Here is a 13,258-nt window from a genome sequence, read left to right as displayed (position 1 = left end):
CAGGAGTTTTCCCGTGGTTATCATTAATACCACTTATCGTTGCATTCCGAGCCTGCGTATAACTCCGTGGAATCGAGTGCTCAAGCAAAAAATCCGACATGTTGGCCACTCAGTCCTTGTGCTTTTTTGTTAACTGACAATGACTACAAAATAAAACCCCCGGGGGGCCAAAGAAAGATGTAATGTCAGCACTTTGATGAAGAAGGTGTGAAACACTATTCATTTCGGCTACTTTCACAATGTGGAGTAGGATGTACAATTCTTATTTTTTGGTGGAAAATTATATTTTTATGTAGTCATTCACATTACATAAACACGCGATGTCTAAGGTGAACACAATCTGACTGGCATGCAGACATGATGTCATGACGTCACACACGCTGCAGTGTTGACAGAAGTAAACATGGCTCCAATTCGAGTAGGTCTCAGTCCTGGCGCATTTGTGGCAATTTCAAGAATTTTATGAACCAAAATATTGCACGTAGAAGATTAAGAAGAAAGAGGGCAAGCATTCTGGCTTGTGCAGTTTGTGGGGCATTTGCTTTGACCTCTGCTGTCAACTATTTAGCAACAGTCTATATTGACGAATAATTATGAAATAACGCTTATCGCTTTTTATTACTTATTATTCGGGTGAGCGATACATACGTATCTGTTTTATTTCCATATACAAAGGAGGCCTGAGTAGGATTTAAAAAATTTGGAATTGCACTGTTCACATCAACATGAAAAAAATGGGATACAGGTTTCATATGGAAAGATAAATAGGAATTGACCTGCCGTGTGAACAAGGCCTTCAACTCTTCCCTCCTCCCTCTGCGCATATCGCCATCTCTGCCAATTAGAGTCTTTAATAATATATGTATTTAACATTTGCTGCATGTAAAATTATAGTTATCTTTAAAATGGTGTTTTGGGTGTCTGGAACAAATGAATTAGATTCACATTATTTCTGATGGAAAATTTTGCTTCGGTTTTCGTTGGAACTTTTGTAACAGCTCACAAACAAAAATCGAGGTACCATTGTATAGTGTAAATCGAACATACAGTGGAACACAATTTGTTCTCTGATGTTGGTCGACCTCCAAATTGTTTTGCTTTCAAAATAATTTTTTCAAAAGAAAACTAATATGATTTGATCGTTTCTAGAGTCCATTGCCATCATAAAACCGTTTAACTTTACTGGCAGTTTTAATTAACATTATTAAAAAGTTAATCACTGTATAGCAGGGGTACATCAAGTTACGAGCTCAATTGGTTTCACGACCATGCTCATAACTCAAAAACTCATACCTCAAATTTATGCTCTCAACTTAATAAAAAGTTTAGAGGCAGCTTGTATCACAAAATACACTTACTATAAGTTGGGGTATTTCTAAAGTTGAGGTGCCAATGTATATAATGCAATACACTTCGTAATCACTCCTAACTTTTATTTTACTTTTTCTTTTTTTGAAAATGAGAAATTGAACGTAGATCCGTCTCACATAAAATTTCTTAACATTGACACACATGTCAAAAGTTAATCACTGTCAAATCAGTAAAATGCTACTTTAACAGTTACCTTGACATTTGGTGTTAAAGTAGTTAGTGCTAGTTGCTAATGTTATAAGTCAGCACCTCTGTATGGATTTTAATATCTTTACATCACAGTTTTTATTACGCTGACTCATCCCTGTGGATTTTGTACTTTATTGCCACCAGAAGTGAGTAGTAACGCAGTACATTTACTTAAAGGTACTGTTTGCAACTTTCTCACCGTAACATTTTTCGGCTACGTTCACACTGCAGAGTAGGATGTCCAATTCCAATTTTTTTTTTTAAATCTGATCTTTTTATGTAGTCTTTCACATTACATAAAATGCGAACTCTACTGTGAACACAATCTGACTCGAATTCAGACATAATGTCATGACGTCACACATGCTGCAGTGTGACAGTAATATAATTCAAAGGAAAAAATATAACAATAACCCCACCGTCTAGCTTAAGTTATATTTACACCGTGAAATTAATTCGGCGTAAAATAATTTGAATGTTTCGTTAGTCAGTAGACCAAAAATAATACACCACATAGATCAAAGAACTTCAAGAAACCATTGATCTTATTGATTCAAATCATCCACAACATCGTTATTCACACTTTATTTAGTGATGTAAGAATTAAATGTCCATTTATACAACAATTTTGGCAATGTCATTGACTTGTAAACCGGTAATTGAAAATAATTCACTGCAGTCAAAAAGTTGACCAAAATAGATATTTTTTTGTATGTCTTTGACGATCACAATAAACACGAGTGTCATTTAAACTAGGGCTGGGCGATAAAACAATATCAATATATATCGTGATAGACACATAATGAATATCAATAAAAATGTGATTAATAAAACATTGGAAATATATATATATATATATATACACTACCGTTCAAAAGTTTGGGGTCACCCAAACAATTTTGTGGAATAGCCTTCATTTCTAAGAACAAGAATAGACTGTCGAGTTTCAGATGAAAGTTCTCTTTTTCTGGCCATTTTGAGCGTTTAATTGACCCCACAAATGTGATGCTCCAGAAACTCAATCTGCTCAAAGGAAGGTCAGTTGTGTAGCTTCTGTAACGAGCTATAAACTGTTTTCAGATGTGTGAACATGATTGCACAAGGGTTTTCTAATCATCAATTAGCCTTCTGAGCCAATGAGCAAACACATTGTACCATTAGAACACTGGAGTGATAGTTGCTGGAAATGGGCCTCTATACACCTATGTAGATATTGCACCAAAAACCAGACATTTGCAGCTAGAATAGTCATTTACCACATTAGCAATGTATAGAGTGTATTTCTTTAAAGTTAAGACTAGTTTAAAGTTATCTCCATTGAAAAGTACAGTGCTTTTCCTTCAAAAATAAGGACATTTCAATGTGACCCCAAACTTTTGAACGGTAGTGTATATATTTTTTTCTTTGTCGGAAGAAACGGGAAGTTTCGAAGGACGGTTGGTTGCATGAACAAAGGCACTCTTTGGTAACCGAGCAAAACGGGATCACTGATTAGTGGGAGTGAGACACTAACAGCCAATCAGGTAACAGTATCAACTATCACGTTTAGTTGCGCCATCTTGTTGTCCCGCGTTTGATTCTGTGCAGAGTGAGAAGAGACACTAAAATGAGTGCTGCAGAGGGCGAATAAATTGTCGATAAAACAGGAAGAGTCACCTTGAGTACAATTTTTGGCTACACTACCACCCACAGTGGATTCAGGAGCTTTCCACTGCTTTAAGTGAAGATTAACTAAGTTCTTTGATGCTTCAACCTCCCCCATGTTTTTGTGCGACCTCTTCCCATAAAGTTGTACATTGGATCCTTGCAAATTTATGGATGTTTGGATAAAAGAGATGTTTTTACTGGAAAATCCTCACATGATCTCCAAATTTTAACTAACCTTTCCAATAGTGATGGGTCCGGCAACACCGATGCATCGGCGCATGCGTCAAGCTCATAGAGCGATACCCTGTGTCGGTGCGCGTATCGCTTTTAGAAAGTCACGTGACCGAACACGAGCTGTTTTGGTCACGTGACCGCTCATGAGCTGTTCTGGTCACGTGACCGCTCGTGAGCTGTTCCGGTCACGTGACCGATACGCGAACTGTATCGCACTGACGCCTGCGCGCCAAACTGTGTTTATTAGGAAGCGGCGCAATGCGTGTTGTTGACGAACACCGTTAGGGCCGCTTGTTGTCACTGTCACTCAAAGTTGCATTTCAAAATTACACAGTATAAATGTGTTTATTTTGTTTAGAATTCAAATGGGTTTGATTTGGTGCGCGGCACATATTTGCTGTGCGGCGCACAGTGTGCGCGGAGGACGCTTGAGAACTGCGCAATTGCGCAGGCGCGCACCTTAGAGGGAACATTGCTCACAGGGCACAGAGGAGGCGTCAGTGCGATACGGTTCGCGTATCGGTCACGTGACCAAAGCAGCTCATGATCGGTCATGTTACTTTCTAAAAGCGGTACGCGCACCGACACAGGATTTCGCTCTATGAGCTCTACGCATGCGCAGATGCATCGGTGTTGCCGGACCCATCACTACTGTTACTAGAGAAAGGTACAGGGATGACGGTGTGGCGAAGTTGGTAGACTGGCCGTGCCAGCAATCGGAGGGTTGCTGGTTACTGGGGTTCAATCCCCACCTTCTACCATCCTAGTCACGATACATGTTCACATTATTTATTGACTGTATCTAAAAAAGATAAAAATATATTTTTATTTAAATGAAGATATGAAATAATCCTAAATGAAATACAATGACTTGGTTTATATTATTGTATATACTAGGTCATAAAATCAGTGTCAGTTGAGTCGGTCCATAGGTTGCCTGTAGGGATTTTTAATGTCCAGCAGATGTCAGTATTTAGTGACACAGTATCGACACAGTATCAATACAGTTTTGCAATGTGTCGAAACGCTTCATGAGGCCTCATCAACCCATCACTACTTTCCAATGACTTAGAAGGAGTGTACTGCGCTGCACTGGGACAATGCACTCCCGTGGAAACTGCCACAATGCGATAATGTGTGTGAATAATCTAAAAACTGTTAGCGTATGTCCATTAATGCTCAATGGGACTCAACAGAATTTGTTGGAAAGGTTTCAATGCCTAACCCATTGCTGCAGCTAAATGGGTCTAATATTTATACACATCGGTCTGTTTGACCGATGGGTTAATGTTGTCTGATGAAACAAAGTTATGTTTGTTTCTCAAACTTTCTCACACACAGAGACACAAATACACACGTTACACCGCTTTTTTTCGCCACACAGCAGAGCGTTCATTGTGACGTACTAACAATCATTTGGACCAAAATAACACTTTAGTTTGCGTTGAATAAACAGACTGAACAATAACACATAACTTCAAGTGACTTCAACAGGCCACACTTGTCCTGCGGGCCATAGTTTGGACACCACTGCTCTAAATTATGTATGTGAGTGTGAAAGCCCCAAATGAGGTTGGATTGGATAGGATGGATGGATAGATAGATAGATAGATTCATGATTCATGGGGGTTTAATATCAAAGTAGTCTTCATAAATACTGTACTTACCCACCATGAACTACTAAACATGAGGAGTGTGAATCATGCAATAACTCGCAATTCAATTTGATTCAGAATCCAAACAGATTATTTCAATAAATTATATAGTAGAAAAAATATAATAAAACTATTTCAAAACGGGTTACAGGTTACAAGAGCTCCTCTTGGCTGCTGACGTATGAAATATATACAAGCTGTAAGTAACTGCAGAGATGACCTAAAAACACTTGATTGATTCTTAAAAAATCTAAAGTTTTTTTTTTGATTCTTGAAAATGATCCACCTATTTAGAAGCAGAATAAATAAGAATTGCGTTGCGTATATGATTTTTTTCTTTCTTCAGCACCCCAACTAATAATTTTTCGATCACCAACAGTAATGATAATGTGCGGTAAAATTCCTGACTGACTGAAAATCGTGGTGGCTTGTTTTGTCTTGATCACTTAAAAACACTCTTAAAATCTTTTACAAATTTAAACAGTACACTAGGGTTGTACGGTATACCGGTATTAGTATAGTACCGCAATAATAATGAATCATTTTCGGTACTATACTGTCTCTGAAACGTACCGGTCCCGCGTCGAAGTCACGTCGTGACATTGCTGGTTTACGAGCAGACGAGAACGTTCGGTAGCACAGAATCACAGAGTACTTAAAAGCAGACACAGTGTGTAGACAGAAAAGGGAGAACGGACACATTTTGCTTTAAAAACTAACGATAAAGGTGAAGTTATAACACTGAAACGCCCTCAGGAAGAGGTGCTTTAAGACATGGCTAGCGGCTAGTGTTTCTTACAATTATCATCCTTGCAGGACGAGGAATAGCTAAACATGCTTCACTACACATCGTAGCTACCATGAATTGATAAACGTGGACCAAGACTTAAACAAGTTGAAAAACTTATTTGAGTGTTACCATTTAGTGGTTAATTGTACGGAATATGTACTGTACTGTGCAATCTACTAATAAAAGTATCAATCAATCAAGCTCGCGGCATCAAAATGTAAACAAACGCCATGGGTGGATCTACACCTAACATCCACTGTAATGATATCAAGTACAAGCACGTATCTAGTTGATACTACTATGATTATGTCGGTATTTTTTGGCATCACAACATCTTTTGTTTTTAAAAAATGTATATTATGTTTATAAACTCAGGAAATATGTCCCTGGACACATGAGGACTTTGAATATGACCAATGTATGATCCTGTAACTACTTGGTATTAGATTGATACCCAAATTTGTGGTATCATCCAAAACTATTGTAAAATATCAACAACAGTAGAAAAAGTGATTATTACATTTTAACAGAAGTGTAGATAGAACATGTTTAAAGAGAAAGTAAGCAGATATTAACAGTAAATGAACAAGTAGATTAATAATTCCGTTTCTACCACTTGTCCTTAATAATGTTGACAAAATAATACAATGATAAATGATGCAATATGTTACTTCATATGTCAGCAGACTAATTAGGAGCCTTTGTTTGTTTACTTACTAATAAAAGACACGTATGTTCACTATTTTTGTTTAAGGACTTAACCAAAAACATGCACTTGGGGATAGGTTGATTGGCAACATGAATTGTTTTACGTGGACCCCCGACTTAAACAAGTTGAAAAACTTATTTGGGTGTTACCATTTAGTGGTCAATTGTACAAAATATGTACTGAACTGTGCAATCTACTAATAAAAGTTTCAATCAATCAATCAAAACACTAAATTGGCCCTAGTGTGTGAGTGTGAATGTTGTCCATCTGTGTTGGCCCTGTGATGAGGTGGCGACTTGTCCAGGGTGTACCCCGCCTTCCGCCTGAATGCAGCTGAGATAGGCTCCAGCACCCCCGCGACCCCAAAAGGGACAAGCAGTAGAAAATGGATGGATGGACTTAACTGCAATAAGAAACATGTTTAATGTACCCTAAAAATGTTTGTTAAAATAAAGCCAAAAATGCAATTTTTTTGTGGTCCCTTTATTTGGAAAAGTACCGAAAGTATCGAAATAATTTTAGTATTGGTACCAAAATATTGGTATCGTTACAACACTACAGTACACTATGAATACATTAAAACACTCAAATAACAATAACATTACTCTTAAGAAGCCAAAACATTATTTAGTATTTTTTCTGAAAAGGAAAATATATTGTTTGTTTTATTTATTTTTCAAATATATACATACAGATTTTATGAGCAAATGCAACAACCCTGTGATAATGATAACCATGCTAGTTTAAAAAAAAAAAAAAACATTTTCATATCGTTACATCCCTAATCCCAAACTAAAGCACACTGTCTGTCTGGGTGACAGAGATTTGTCACCTCTGAAACAGGACAAACACTGTTTGTAAAACGCATCCTTTACTGTGTTGTGTACCTTTATTTTGGTGAATAATTGACATTCATACACAGAGATATATTTTTCATTGATATTTTTTGCAACCCGTTTTTAACACTTACACATTAAATGCGTTTAAACGAAGTAAACCTCTCCATATTCCAAGTAAAACTCACTAGTTTCTTCAGAAGTAAGTTATTGGTAAGCATTATCAATCGGTTGTATTGATTGTTGTTGGAGACTGAAGGAACACTCCCATTTACCTCACTTTAAAGACACAATTCATAATTTCCACACAATCAGAAGATCCCCAACAATCGGTTATGGCCATCCCTAAGTTTAGTGTTCCAAACTGTACCGTGCTGAACTCTACTGCTGAGAGGAAACATTCCATAAATGAAGATAATGGTAGTTCCTATTATAAACTGAATACTGTAAGTGCAATCAGTGATGACAAACATGGTGACCATCTGTGTTGAAACTCTCAAAGCAACAATTAAACCTGTCTTGTTTGCTCGTTGTCTTTACTTTGTGTTTTTGCTTGTCTTTTGTCTTCTGTAGGAGGCTGGGTGCAGAAAGGAGGTCGCAAAGGTTTTTCTTCTTTCGTGAATTCTCAGACCCCGGTCATCAAGACCCAGGAGGGAATACGTGTGGTTGCCTGGGCTACTATTTATATGCTGTCCCCCCCTTCTTTCATTTCTTGTTCACAAGGCTGATGTAAAATGGCTGCCAAGGTGAGGACAAGGGAGCAAAAAAAAAGAAAAAAGGCCATGCACCCCATGGTATGCTGTGACTGTTCCTCCTTGTTTAATTTTCTAGAAGGAGTGGCTAGAATGGACCAACACTACAAGAACCAGAATGTATTTATTCTCTTATTGTTTTAGAATCCACTTTTGTCTCTGAACTTCCCAGTGTGCTGCTGTCATTCGGCACAGTTTGATGGAAGGGTTTAAAAAAGTCTTACCCTTTTTGTTCGCCCCAACCCCCCCCCCCGCGCCCACAGACCTACGTTTATAAAATGTGAACAGCTCCATCCAGTGAGTGGTAGTAACCTGCTCTTCTAGTGACCAGTGTTCCCCTTGTGCATGTTGATACTGATGTTCAGTCATTGTATGTCTCTCCTACATTTCATTTGGAACTTGAGAGGCGTCGGCCCCTTTCTCACTCTTCTTTTCCCGTCACTTGTAATTATTTAAAGCATTAAGAAAAAGCACTTTATCTGTACCTCGGTGGCCTGCTGTAAGCTCACTGTCAGAAACACTATTATTGTGAGCTACAGCCCTGATAGGCAGCAGGGGAGCTAGGAAATCATTTGTGGTTGACTATCCAACGGCCTTGGAGATATGACTAACGTTTTTTGGATGGTTGCGTACACTGTATTCTCACATGGGTGTGTTTCTTTCTCAGCTCGTCTACCACACTACAAAAACCCCACATGTGACATTTCCTACTGGACAAACCTGGGTGAAATGCGTGTAAACCTTCCCTATGCAGTATCAGTTCAAGCTTTACGGTCGACTTTGGAAGAACAACAGAACATGCTGGAAGAATACTGTGAAGTCAACTGCTCATAGCCCGCGGTTATCGAGTCATTCGGCAAAGCAAACTGAAGCGCTGACCTTTAGTGAGCTTTTGTGTTGAAAGGCGCACTGTTTGAATAAGGGAGAGGGGCAGGAGCAGAGACCACTGGTGTAGAGCACAGGCCAGCCTGTATCTAAGAACTGCACACAGTCGCCCTCGGACAAGCAGCCTGGCTAATATCCGCTTGGCCACAAACGCTTAGCTTGTGATTAAGGCGGAAGAATGAGGGACTTTTTTTGTTGAGTTTTTTTTCCAAGGGGAGCAGATGACGACCATTCTGGTTCTCTGCGCTTTGACTGCCATCAAGCCCGGCTCGTTTTCCAGGCAGCCTTACACAGATTCTAAATGTATGTACGCCCAAAAGGGGAAACGCGTGTGAGGATTTTCCCATGTGTGTGCAACACGGCTATCAACTGTTGCCCATATTGGTCAATGTTATTGGCTACTTTGTTTTCTTTTTTGTTTTTGTTTTTTACGTGTACATAAAATAAAATATACAAGCAATATCAGCGATGTTGTGAATTGATTACTTTGACTAAATCAGCGTTATCACATGTTGGGAAATGTTTCACCAATTTTCCATTAATGAAAAAAAAATTTTTGAACGCAGTGGTTCCCAAACTTTTCACCAAGTACCACCTCAGAAAACACTTAGCTCTCCAAGTACCACCATCACGACCAACATTAAAATACAGTAGCGCAGTAGGCCTAGGTATCCATTAAAACATTAATTTTTTTAACAAGTAAATATGTTTTTGGCCACTATAACATTACACACGGTTTGAACAGTAACACTGTGTTTGAATGTAGGTAAATAAAACATTGTACTTTAATAAAGAGCTTATTTGGTGTACCACTAGATGGAGATTGGTACATGTACCAAAGTTTGAGAATCACTGGTTTAAAGGACTTCTTTCATTTTCACTTCCTGTTAATGTCATACATTGCTGTGGCAATATTTTACTGAACATATGCATAAACATCAATAATTGTGCCAATAAATATTAATGAGCTAAACTGAGTTAAAAACATAATCTGTAGATTTTACAGTTAAAAACTGGTAGCTCTGTTGCCAGAAGATTACCATAAAATTTACTGGGGGGTTTTTTAACACAGAATTGCTGCAAATGGAAAAACGGTACCATTGTTATGTTCAGAGTAAAATTTGGCGTTTGAGGCGGCAGTTTTTTTTACCGTAAAATCTACGGTGGTTTTTACGGTGTACGCTAAATGGTACACTTGTGACAACTGAGTTGCCAGTCTCTGCGCTAAAAAACTACGGTTGTCGTTGGAAGTGGAAAAACTTATTTTTACGGAAAAATTCTGGCGAGTGAGCTGCCATTTTTGTAGCCTACAATTGCTGTTTCTACAGTGCATTTAGGTAAATCTCATAACTAGCACTTTTATTTTTGCCCATAAAGTTCTGGCGTCTGAGTTGCCAGTTTTTTTGTTTTTTTTTACTGTAAAATCTACGGCCATTATAACAGTGCATTACTGTAAATAGAAAAAACTACCATTATTTTTACGGTAAAATTCTAACAACTGAGCCGCCAGGTTTTTTTTTTACAGTCAAATCAACGATTGTTTTTTTTACAGTGCATTACCGTAAATGTAAAAATAGTACCAGTTTTATTTTCATTGTAAAATTTTGGCAACTGAGCTGCCAGTTATTTAATGTCAAATCTACAGTCGTTTTACAGTGTGTTATTGTACATGTAAAAACAGTACCACTTGTATTTTTGCAATAAAGTTACAGCCTGAGTTTTTTAAATGTATTATTATTTCAAAATCTATGGCCATTGTTGCAGTGCATTACGGTAAACGGAAAAACTACCACTTATTTTTACGGTACAAATCTGGCAGCTGTGCTATTTTTTATTGACATATATATGGTTATTTTTACAGTGCATTACTGTAAGTGGAAAAAGCCGCTATTAATTTTACTGTGACTTTTGCAACTGAGCTGACAGTTTATTTTTCTTACCTTAAACCTACGGCCTATCTTATATTGCATAACAGCAGTGGTGTGCCGTCAGGGCAAGCAAGGCCTTCTCTGCTGGCCTAACATAACCAGAAATCATGATCATACTAATAAAGATTAAAGTATTTTTTTATTTACTTTATCTAAAAGTGTTCATATTATCTTAATGTCATATTATGCTCCTTCCAGTGCTGTTGTTTTTAGTTTAGAGTTTTTATCCAATCAGAATTCAGCTAGCTTATGTTGCCATGCTGTACCAAATCTGCCCCGTCCTGTGATTGGATACTCACTTGTTACTTAGCAGGAAGTAGGAAGTGTTGACCCACAAAGAAGGAGAACAAAATGTTGATTAGGTGGCAGATATATAATTGCAAGGCTGTTTTCAAGAAGGATATTTAAAGAGAAACTTCATCTTGTGAGACCATGTCAGCAATGAAATGGGGAAATGCCCGCCATTTCCACTCGAATTGACGAGGGGTACCACTGGCTTATACGGCGTCCAATGGGTGCTACAAATTGTGAGTTCAAATATTTTAGTCCTTAATTTTTTCACGTTTATTATGTTTTTTGAAATTGTAATTTTGACAGTACCACATAAGATATGTTTTAATTGCTGATGCGGGTTTATTGATTTTTAAATGCGCCAGAAAATAACCCGTTTTGTACAATGTCTAGTAGTGCGTAAATGTGTTTCTGTATAGTATTTCTCCAGTAATGGTCATGTGGTGACATACATGATGGTATTTTGAGAGGTAATCATTGAAGTCGGACATCACTGAAGGCCTAGGTGGGAAACGGACGGCCCACCACTGGGTTACAGTAAACGGAAAAACAGTACCACTTTTATTTTTACAGTAAAATTCTTGCAGCTGTGCTCTTAGTTTTGTTTTTTTTGTACTGTAAAATCTACGGCCATTTTGACAGTGCATTACGGTAAATGGGAAAACTACCACTTATTTTTACAATTAAATTCTGCCCTTTTTTTTTGTAAAATCTGTGTTTTTTACAGCGTGTAAAATGTTCGACTGCTTGCTGATGGTGGGTTTCACTTGCACATTTTTTATTGTAAAAGCATATTTCCCCTCAATTTGTTTGAATTCTGAATCGTAAGATGTCAGAGGTTCATGTTATTCACAATTAAGATGATAGATGATAGACTTTACTTTTGCTAACGGGTGTGAGCGCCACCTCCAGGGTAAAATTGTAACATGATCGATTACAGCTCAAAATCAATGACATTTATTTGAATTGTGCTTCTTTTAAACTTGTAGTTGCGCACTTGTTGGAAATAAACCTAAACCATAACTGTGTTTGTTGCTGTGTTTTGCGGCTAAGGTTATCCAGGGTAAATCCCACCTAACTTTATCCGTGTATCCTCACCCTGTGTTTCATTGTAGACTATTGCCACATTTCTTTTAACACTAAACCTTGCTTACCTCACCATCAGCAGCTGTTAGACTATTGTAGTGAATCACACCTGAGCCATCTTTCATGAATAGTATCTTTAATGGACGTGTGAAAGTAAACAATGTGATAGAGAACATTTTACAACAATCATAGATATCTGGTCAGGACACTGTGCTTGGAGGCTGAAATTGGCGGTCGTACTTGACAGCCGCAACCACTTCATGACTTCACAATTGTTATGGAGTACAAAACTAGACGTTGAGTAATCCCTCGACATACATCGCGGACAATAACTGATAGTCTGCTTTGCCAGTCCAAATGTATTCGCTGTTTTTCGTAGTCTGTCGTTGTCTCTCCTTCGACAAATGGACAAAGTTTTTCACTAAGTGGAATCACAGCTGACCTGGACATTCTAAAGTTCTCTTGCCGTTCAGGTGGCGCAACACACTCGGTGACTAATAGAGATGCGCGGTTTGCGGACACAACCGCGTAGTCTGCGGATAAACCGCGGGTTGGGCGGGTGAAATGACGAAAAAAATAGACTTTAAATAGATTCGGGCAGGTGGCGGTTGAACAAATTCGGAAATATGTATACATAGTTAAATGTTGTTACCCACATACGAAAAACGAGCAGCACTCTTTGAAACAGTCAATTATTCATCAGGCACTGCAGCACAACACAACACAACAGAAGAAGAAGAAAAAAAGAAAAAGATGGCAACGCCGGCAGCAAACGTGGTACGCGACAAACTAAAAAAGGGAATACTAAAGACGCATCTCCGATTGGCTACAATGTAAGGCTATTTAGCCTGCTTTGTTTGTCGCGACCGTCTATTTTTATTATAA

The 13,258-nt window shown here is 38.1% G+C and overlaps 1 protein-coding gene across 4 annotated transcripts in view; it reads left to right on the top strand.

Moving 5' to 3' along the window:
- The window catches only part of pwwp2b (PWWP domain containing 2B), a 34,394-nt gene extending 24,755 nt beyond the window's left edge, over positions 1-9,639 (top strand). The window contains exons 3-4 of one of the 4 annotated variants that reach the window (XR_009827263.1): positions 8,005-8,177; positions 8,263-9,637. The gene's annotated coding sequence lies outside the window, so the exon portion shown is untranslated. Of the gene's footprint in view, positions 1-8,004 lie in introns of all 4 variants that reach the window. The other 3 variants (XR_009827264.1, XM_062058784.1, XM_062058783.1) reach the window with 3 other exon arrangements.
- The last annotated feature ends 3,619 nt before the right edge of the window (positions 9,640-13,258 follow it).

Source organism: Entelurus aequoreus, linkage group LG09 (assembly GCF_033978785.1).
Source record: "Entelurus aequoreus isolate RoL-2023_Sb linkage group LG09, RoL_Eaeq_v1.1, whole genome shotgun sequence".
NCBI lineage: Eukaryota > Metazoa > Chordata > Actinopteri > Syngnathiformes > Syngnathidae > Entelurus > Entelurus aequoreus.
The sequence above is the reverse complement of the archived record's forward strand: the minus strand, read 5'-3'. Positions and strand labels throughout refer to the sequence as shown.